The sequence below is a fragment of the Arachis ipaensis genome, chromosome B9 (genome assembly GCF_059453495.1).
Source record: "Arachis ipaensis isolate K30076 ecotype BB chromosome B9, ASM5945349v1, whole genome shotgun sequence".
Classification (NCBI taxonomy): domain Eukaryota; kingdom Viridiplantae; phylum Streptophyta; class Magnoliopsida; order Fabales; family Fabaceae; genus Arachis; species Arachis ipaensis.
In genome coordinates, this window is record NC_142444.1 from 40926475 (window position 1) to 40937438 (window position 10964).

The window sequence follows — 10964 nt, forward strand, 5'->3', positions numbered from 1 at the left end:
AGTTCAACCACAATAAAAATTAACCGAGAGTATTGCTCCTGAGTCGTTCTCCCCAGGAATTGCAATTGAGTGCTTAATTATTGGCTATGAAGAAACAAGGGGATTTTGATGGCAATAGACAAGAAAATTAAAAGGTAAGCATGCGAGAAATTAAATGAAATGCAAATAAAGCAACAAAAATGGAATTCAAGTAACAAAAAGGACTCTTGGAAAGAATTGGGGAATTGAGGTCACTATCCTTGTCTAATAACCATATATTGACAATTATGAGGGACCAAACCCATCAAGTCTACTTCTATGCTTGAAGTATGTCAAATAGGCTTGATCAACATCAACTCATAAGTCCCAACCTAGCTACTAATTGACTTAGTAGTAGACTAGTGTTAATGGGTATCAAATTGACCAACAAGGGTTCCCAAATCACCAATCCAATTAGACCCAATGACTCAAGATCACTCAATTTCCTTAGCCTAAGCCAAGAGTGTAGAGAACTACTCCATAACTAGTGAAAATATTTTGTCAAACACCTATAGTGCAATAAAGGCAAACATCCTACAATGCAAAAAATAACAAAAACCATAACAAACCCAAGCAAGAAATCAATAATAGCAACTGAAGTAAACATCAAAAGGCATAAAAATATGAAATTGCATTAAAAGGAAATTAAAATTAACAAGAGAGTTCATAAACTAAAATTGGCAACATAAAGGAATTAACAAGAAAAACTAAGAGGATTAAGACAATAGAACAAGGGAATGTAAAGGGAATTGAACTAAAGCAAGAATTGAAACTTAGATCTAAGAAAATTTGACCTAACTACCCTAAATTCTAGAGAGAAGTTAGAGCTTCTCTCTCTAGAATTCTAACCTAAAACATGGCTAAAAACTAAACCATGACTACTTAGTTCATCCCCCCATCCTTGGGTTCAATAGCATCAGAAAATGAGTTGGATCTGGGCCTGGATGGCTCAAAAATTGCCCCAAATGTATTGCCTTTAAGTTGGTCACGTGCTGCTTGTCACGCGTACGTGTCGCCTGACAGATTTTCTTCCCACACGCACGCGTAGGGCCACGTACACGCATCGTCATGAATTCTGCAAATACTCATTTCTTTATGAATTCTCCACTTTGTTTGCTTTTCTTTTTATTTCTTCCACCCAATCCTTGTCTTTATGAAATTGAAATTACTCAACAAACATATCAAGGCATCAAATGGAATTAAAGTGAATTAAAATTAGCAATTTAAAGGCCTAAAAAGCATGTTTTCACTTTTAAGCACAAATTAGGAGAAATTCACAAAACCATGCTATTTCATTGAATAAATGTAAGATAAGTTGATAAAATCCACTAAATTCAACAAAAGATAAACCCTAAAAATGGGGTTTATCACTTGGTATGAAATGCTTAGTGCCTTCTTGTTACAAAATAATTTTCTAAGGGGGACTACTGATAGTACTTTATTCATTAAAGAATCTAATAATGAGTTCTTGCTTGTCCAAGTTTATGTGGTTGATATTGTGTTTGGATCGGCTAATAAATCCTTGTGTGAAGAGTTTAGAAATCTAATAACTATTGAGTTTGAAATGAGTTTGATGGGAGAACTAACATTCTTCCTTGAACTTTAAATCAAACAAACTCCTAGTGGTATTTTTGTTCACAAAGAAAAATATGCCAAGGAGTTGATAAAGAAATTTGGTTTAGAAAACTCCAAACCAATGGGGACTCCTATGCATCCAAATACAAAACTTGACAAGGATGAGAATGGCAAAGATGTTGATGAAACAAGGTATAGAGGAATGATAGGATCACTCATGTATCTTACATCCTCTAGGCCAGACATAGTTCAAAGTGTGGGTGTATGCTCTAGATTTCAATCTCACCCAAAGGAATCACATCTTTCAGCCGTTAAAAGAATTATTAGATACATAAAAGGCACATCTGACCTTGGTTTATGGTATCTTAGAACTAATAAATTTTGTGCAGTTGGATACTATGATGTAGATTATGCGAGTGATCGTGTGGATAGAAGAAGCACTTCGGAAATGTGTTGCTTTCTTGGAAAATCTCTAAATGTTTGATCAAGCAAAAAGCAAGCCACTGTTGCTTTATCCACGGCCGAAGCTAAATATATATCTGCATCCGCTTGTTGTTCACAACTAATTTGGCTTAAAACTCAACTTGAGGATAACAAACTGAAAGTTAATAGTATTCCCTTACTTTGTGATAACATGAGTGCAATAAATATTTCAAAAAATGTTGTGTTGCACTCAAAAACCAAGTACGTTGAAGTAAGATATCATTTCATTAGGGAACATGTGTAAAAGGGAACTATTGATATTCAATTTTTAAAATCTGAAAAGCAATTGGCTGATATCTTCACTAAACCATTATGTGAAGAAAAATTTTGCAAACTAAGAACTACTCTAGAAATGTTAGACATTAAGTCTGTTGTCTAATGGTATTTTTCTAGTCTCTGTGTTGTTTTGTCTCGCGGGAAGTAGGGAGACAAAACTAGGCACGTGATGAACTCCTCTAAAGGGGCTTGAATAAAGCCCAGAAAATTTCTAGATTGGAAAATTGAGTTCTTCTCCTTCATGTTGTTCATTTAGTATTTTCTTTTTCTCAGTTTAGTCTGTCTGAGTTTCATTAAAAAAGTCAAACAGAGTGAGGTTTGTAAGAAAAAGCCAATGAGAGGTAAAAGGCAGTGAGTTAAACTGTGAGAAAAAGCCATAAGATGTTTCAGAGGTCTTTTGTACATCTTTCTATTTTGTTTCATGATCCTGTAGGGATTTCCTTGCAAGTTGGTTTAGCACTTGGCTGTTGAAAGTTAGTTTGAGTCCTAGTCAAATTCGGATTGAGTTAGAATATGGATTTATCCCAGATATGATTAGGTAGATCCTAGGGAAATTATTGGTGTATATAATGTGTTGAAAAGTTAGTGAAATTCCATCATAATTGTGATGGAGATTGGATGTACGCTACATTGCACTAGGTAGCTGAACCAGGATACATCTGTATGTCATTTCTTCTTCTCTACTTCATTTCTAGTTCTATTACTCAGGAGGCAAAAATAAAATGTCTCTCAACACTTTACGAGACAAAAATGAAAATATCTCCTAAGTTTCTTTGAAAAAACAAAAAGTAATATTCACAAGAAAAGGAAGCTAAGATTCAACCCCCCTTCTCTTAGCCACTGATAACCATCATATTGACATACTTTGCTTACAGCAAATGCAATGTCTGGTGTTAAGGTTAAGTATTGTAATTCCCCAGTAATAGACCTGTACTGCTTAGAGTCATCAAAAGGTTTAGTGTCATCTTTACTCAATTTTATTGAGGAAACTATAGGAGTAGGGACTGGATTAGCAGTTAGCATGTTTATTTTAGTTAATAAATCAATAGCATATATTGTGTCAATAGAATCTGATTATCAGCTGTATGATTAGCTTCCAATCATAGAAAGTAACTAAACTTACCTAAATCTTCTAAAGAAAAAAATGGAATTCAATTGCATGATAATATTCTATAGTTCTTGAGGATTATCTCCAATTATCAAAATGTCATCTACATATGCAAGAAGGTATGTAATAGAAGATTTAGTGTGTCTAACGAAGAGTGAAGAGTCAGATTTTGTACTAAAAAATCCAAAATCTCTTAATGTTTTAGAGAGGGTGACAAACCAAATCCTTGGTGCTTGTTTTAAACCATAGATAGCCTTCTTTAAACAACACACTAAGGTAGGATTAGATGTTATAAAATCTTGTGGTTGCTCCATATACACTGTTTTAGACAATTCACCATTTAAAAATGTATTATCAAAATCAAACTGTCTTAAAACCCAACCTCTAGTTAAAGCAATGGAAAGCACAATTCTAATCGTTTGTGGTTTAACCACAAGACTAAATGTTTGATTAAAATCAAGTCCTTCTCGTTGATGAAATCTCTTGGCCACTAGTCTAGATTTATACCTTAGAATTTGGCCTTAGAGATTTTTTTTCAAATAAAAAACCCATTTAAAACCAACAACAATAGAATTAGTGGGAGGGATAGTAAGTTTCCATGTTTTGCATTTTTGCAAAGCATTAAATTCATACTCTATAGCCTGCTTCCAATGAGATAAGCTTAAAGCCTGTTTTCCTATTCTTGGTATATGAAAGAAAAAATAAGGATCAATAATTTTGTCATAAAGAACAACATTATAAGAAGTATGGGGAAGAGCTTTTATTTTTTTTTATCTTGTTTGCATAGTATGAGTATTCTGAGAGGAAGGAGGATGAGTTAATTGAGATGAGGATGTATTAAGAGGTGCTAAGGGTAATTGAATTTTTATACCACTAATTGGTACTTGGCAAGAGGGAATAACATGAGTAGAGGCTGCAGGAGAGATTATGGAGTCTAGAGAGGAATTATTTGGGAGGTTGGTCTGGTTATCAGGAATTGAGGTTGTGACTAATGGAATTGAAGGTGATAATGGTGAACAATGTGGGGGTGATGTTAGAAAAATAAGGAACAACAATAACTTAAGGTGCTAAGTGTGGACCTGGAGTTGGTGTTACCGGAGGCTCTTTTGAAACAGCAAAATGAGTTAAATAGAAAAATCTGAGTTCATCAAATATAACATTTCTAGAGAAATACAACTTACCATCTGGAGACAGGCACTTATAGCCCTTATGACAATTATCATAACCAAGAAAAAGGCATATATGAGACTTAAAATCAAATTTATATTTATTATATGGTTTAATGTAAAGATAACAAGCACAGCCAAATACTTTGAAGAAATTATAATCTGGTTGTTTGTTATACATTTTTTCAAAAGTTGATAAAGAGTGAAGAATAGGTGTAGGTAGTCTATTAATCAAATAAACTGATGACTGAAAAACATCATCCCATAATTGAAGAGGTAAGCCTACAGTAGCTAATAATGAAAGACCTACTTCTGTTAAATGTCTATATTTTCCCTCAACAGTTCTTTGCTGTTGATGTGTTAGGGGCATGCTAGTCTATGTACAATTCTATGGGTGTTTAGAAAATTTTAAAAGCATGTGAGAAAAATTCTAAGCCATTATCAGTTTGTAATGCTTTAAGTGCATGACCAGTTTTTCAAAGGTGATTTTGTATTGTTGAAAGGAACTTAAAGCTTCAGACTTGTTTCTAAGTAGAGCAATAGATGTAAATCTGGTATAAGCATCAACAAAGCTAATATAATATATGAACCCGTTTCGAGACACAATGGGAGATGGTCCCTAAATATCAGCAAATGCCAACTCCAGAGGGTTATTGTAAACAGTAACAGAATTTTTAAATGGTAGTTGATGTAATTTAGACATAGAATAGAATTCACAAACATTAAATTAATCAAAAGCAGCAAAATAGGGAATTTGAGATTTATAAAGAGCATTCAATACAATTTGCATAGAAGGGTGTTCCAAACGTTTATGCCACATTATTACTAAATCCAATGGATTATTAATAGCCACCATTATAGTTTCGCTGTTACAATTGAGGGAGAGGGGGTAATTGTTTAAGAACATATAAAGAGGGAAAAACATAAATTCCATGTCTAGCAACTCCTTGTAGAAGATGTGTCTTGATAACCTGATCATGGATAGAACAATGATGAGGCCGAAATTCAAAAAAACTAAATTGTCAGCTACAAACTTTGATACATTTAAAAGATTTTGTGTAATTTGTGGAATAAGCAACAAATTATTTAATTTAAAGAAAAAATTAGTATTAGAATCCATTATAGTAGAGGAGCCATAGTTAGAAATTACAATACCATCACCATTACCTATAAAGAGATTATCAGAACCCGTCTGATTCTCTGCAGCTTGAAAGAGATTAGTTGGTTTAGCTATGACATTGTGACTAGCACCAAAATTAGGATACCATGCTGATTGTGAGGATGTTGGTGCGGTAAGAAAAGCTCGAGGTTGATTAAAAGAGTGTGGAGGTGCCAGTAGTTGGAAAGACTGGATGGAGGAAGTAGTATTAGGTGACTCATATTATTGATCAAATCTGTAATAACTGCTCCAGGAAGTATGTCCTGGACAATTACAGATCTAGAAAAATAAACGATTACTTTGTTGATTAAATCTTCTTCCTCTGTTGAATCTTCCACCTCTACCTCGCCTGCCATTTACATTTGTCTGAAAATTCTGATTGGAGGGAGTAGGGGTTTGAGCAAGATTGGCTGATGTAGGATTAATGTTGGTCTAGAATTTCACAAAATAATTCCTTTGCAAGTATAGATCTAAACCAACAATTAAACCTCAATCAAAGTTTAAAAAGTTGTCACAATACAAATAAAAATAACCGGGAGTATTAATCCCGAGTCGTTCTTCCTGAGAATTGCAATCAAGTGCTCAATTATTGGCTATGAGGGAAAGTATTTTTGGGGTTTTATAATAAGAGGCAAGAAAGTAAAATGGCAAGAAAATAAACTAATAACTAAGAAAGCTCTTGACAAGGAAAGAGAATTAGAAGAACTATCCTCATTATCATCCTCAATTGTGATGGTAATTGTCTCTTGCTTTCACTTAGTCAACCTCTAACAAATGAAGGAAAGTCAAGTGAGCAAAATTTACTCTAATCCACAAATCCTAATCAAGGATTAGCTTTTGTGGAATTCAAGCCAGCTAGCAATCCTCAATCACCAATCAATAAAAGAGTTTGATAACTCAAGGGTCTCCAATTACTCAACCTAAACTAAGAGTACAAAATTCTACACTAGAACCCAACCAAGCATTTTATCAAACACTTGGAAAGTATAAAATAAATGCATAGAAAATTAACAAGAATATAAAATCTATGGGTGCCAAATGCAAGAAAACAATAATAGCATCTAAATTAAGCAATAATAGACATAGAAACATCAAATTGCATTAATAGAAATGAAAATTAACAAGAGTTCATAAACATGAAAATAACAAAATAGAGAAATTAACAAGAAGAATTAAAAGAACAAAGATGTACCAACAAGAAATTAAAAGGAAAACTAAATCAAAGCAACAATTAGAGCATAAACCTAAGAGAAATTTAACCTAATCTACCTTAATTCTAGAGAGAAGAGAGAAGCATGTTACTAAGCTACCCTAATTGCATTAATAGAAATGAAAATTCTAGAGAGAAGCATGTTACTAAAGCTTCTCTCTCTAGAATATAACCTAAAGCATGTTACTAAGCTACCCTAATTGCTCTCCCTTTGTTTTCTCTTGAATTCTGCATCAAATAGCTTTAAAAATGAGTTGGATTGGGGTTCTGCATCCCCAAAAATCACCCCCAGCGTGTTTCATTAATGATGTCACGTGCTGCTTGTCACGCATACGTGTCATATTGCGATTTCTAGGTCACGCGTACGCCTCGCATAGCAGATTTCCAAAACTTTATTTCTTCATGCTTTCTCCACTTTTTCATGTTTTTTCTTCATTCTTTCAATCCAATCTTTACCTTCTAAGCCTAAAATCACTCAACACACATATCAAGGCATCGAATGGAATTAAAGTAGATTAAATTTAGCAATTTAAGGGCCTAAAGAGCATGTTTTGACTCTTAAGTACAATTTAGAGAGAATTTATAAAACTATGCTATTTTAGTGAATAAATGTGGGAAAAGTTGATAAAATCCACCAAACTCAATACAAGATAAACCATAAAATTACGGTTTATCAACCTCCCTACACTTAAACAATAGCATGTCCTCATGCTAAACTCAAGAAAGACAAGAAAGGGGTATCAACATTTATTCAATGCAAAATGTCTAAAGGCAAACTATCTATATGCAATCTATCTAAATACATGCAACTATATATTTGGTCAAAATAAATCAACTTCCAAGAATATATATAAACATAAAGACTAAAGAAATCAAATCAAATCTACAATTGAATTGAGTTATTGAAAAGAATTATAAACTTGCAAGATAAGAAATAATAACTGGTGGAAATATAGAATTGAGCAATCGAACCCTTACTGGATGTGTATCTACTCTAGTCGCTCAAGTGTATAGGGTTGATTCACTCAATTCTCCTCTAATTATGCTTTCTAAGATTTGTTTTTCTTCTAATAATAAAAAATTATTCAATGCATGCATACAAATATCATGAGGACTTTCCACAAGGTTGTAATAGGGTTAGGGTCAAAGTAAGATTATATTTGGTCAAGTGGACTAGAATTTAAATCTTTGACTAACTTAAACTCTCATCTAACCTACAACCTATTTAATTCAAATGCAAACCTAACTACCCATTATTCACTTCACATACTCATCCATTCTTTTCAATTCATAACCCATATGCATTGATTATTATTGAACTTTATCTTGGGGCATTTTGTCGCCTTTTTATTGCTTTCTTTTTCTTTTTTTTTTTTCTATTTTTTTCTTTTTTTCTCATTTTTTCAACTAAAATATATACAAGAACATTAATGCACATGGTTTAATATTTAATGCATGAGTATGTACCCAATTCCCAAAATCTTCAACAAAAATACAAACATACACATTTATCTCTACCAATGTTCCCAAACTTCCCGACACTTAAATGATGCACACTTTCACTAGTCTAAGCTAATCAAAGATTCAAATTAGAGGACATTTATTGTTTTTCACTTAAGGGTAGTGATGTGGTAAAATTACGAACAAAAGGGGATTAACATAGGATCAAAGTTGACTAACAATGGTAGATAAAAAGGTAAGACTATTTGGGTAAGTGAGCTGATGAGCAGATATTTTATACGCTTTTTGGGGTTAATTTCATATAGTTTTTAGTATGTTTTAGTTAGTTTTTGGTTTATTTTCATTAGTTTTTAGGAAAAATTCATATTTCTGGACTTTACTATGAGTTGTGTGTTTTTCTGTAATTTTAGGTATTTTTCTGGCTGAAATTGAGGGAGCTGAGCAAAAATCTTATTCAGGCTGAAAAAAGACTGTTGATGCTGTTGGATTCTGACCTCTCTGCACTCAAAGTGAATTTTCTGGAGCTACAGAACTCGAAATGGAATGCTTCCAATTGCGTTGGTAAGTAGACATCCAGGACATTCCAGCAATATATAATAGTCCATACTTTGCACAAGGATAAACAACATAAACTGGCGTTCAACGCCAGTTTTCTGCCCAATTCTGGCGTCCAGCGCCAGAAAAGGATCAAAAGCTGGAGTTGAACGCCCAAACTAGCACAAAAACTGGCGTTCAACTGCACAAATGGCCTCTTCACGTGAATTACTTAAATCTCAGCCCCAGCACACACCAAGTGAGCCCCAGAAGTGGATCTCTGCATCATCCATCATAGTTTACTCATTTTTTGTAAACCTAGGCTACTAGTTCAGTATTTAAACAACTTTTAGAGACTTATTTTGCATCTCATGACATTTTTAGATCTGAACTTTGTACTCTTTGACGGCATGAGTCTCTAAACTCCATTGTTGGGGGTGAGGAGCTCTGTTGTGTCTCGATGAATTAATGCAAGTATTTATGTTTTCTATTCAAACACGCTTGTTCCTATCTAAGATGTTCATTCGCGCTTAATTGTGATGAAGGTGATGATCCATGACACTCATCACCTTCCTCAAACCATGAACGTGTGCCTGACAACCACCTCCGTTCTATATTCGATTGAATGAGTATCTCTTAGATCTCTTAATCAGAATCTTCGTGGTATAAGCTAGAACTGATGGCGGCATTCATGAGAATCCGGAAAGTCTAAACCTTGTCTGTGGTATTCCGAGTAGGATTCAATGATTGAGTGACTGTGACGAACCTCAAACTCACGAGTGCTGGGCGTAGTGACAGACGCAAAAGGATAGCAGATCCTATTCCAGCATGATTGAGAACCTGCAGATGATTAGCCGTGCGGTGACAGCGCATTGGGAATCTTTTCACTGGAAGGATGGATGGTAGCCATTGACAATGGTGATCCACCTACACACAGCTTGCCATAGGAGGACGTGCGTGCGTGAATCAGAAGACAGAGGAAAGCAGAGATTCAAAAGACAAAGCATCTCCAAAACTCCGACACATTCTCCATTACTACATAACAAGTAATCTTTAATTTATGCTCTCTTGTTTATTTGCAAATCAACTGATAAACATAATTGACTTCCTGACTAAGATTTACAAGATAACCATAGATTGCTTCAAACCAACAATCTCCGTGGGATTCAACCCTTACTCACGTGAGGTATTACTTGGACGACCCAGTGCACTTGCTGGTCAGTGGTACGAGTTGTGAAAAGTGTGATCTACAATTCGTGCACCAAGTTTTTGGCGTCGTTGCCGGGGATTGTTCGTGTTTGAACAACTGACGGATTATTTTGTTGCTTAGATTAGAAAAATTTTTCTTTTTGGTTTAGAGTCTCTTATTATTGTTCTTGGTTAAAAATATCCTTCTTTAAAATAAGTGTTACATTTACAGCCCAATTGGCTAGAGCGTTAGTCTAAGCCCGTGGCAGTTTGGTACACTCTTTTTAAAATCTTTTTCAAAAATAATATTTTCTCTATTAAATTTTGTGCCAAACTTTAAGTTTGGTGTTTTCCTGTTGATTTCCCTTGTTTTTCGAAAATTTATTTTGGTTTTCTAAAAATTTTAAGTTTGGTGTTCCTTAGTGTTTTCCCCCCCCCCCCCAAAATTTTCGAAAATAAGGAACCTCAGATCTAAAAATTTTAAATCCTGTGTTATCTTATTGTTTTTCTCTCTCCTTAAAAAAAATTCAGATTTTTATTTCAAAATTTAAAACCTTTTTCAAAAATCATCATATCTTTTTCAAAATCTCCTAACCACTCTCTTTCTCCTCACTTTTTCGAAAATCTTTTACTCATTTTTATTTATTTTATTTTATTTATTTTATTTTCGAAATAAATTAATAAATAAATAAATAAAAATATTTTTTCTATTTTACATCATCTCCCTTTCTCCATCATGGACCTAAGCGGAAATGAACAGTTCAAGAGGACTCTGGGGTCATATTC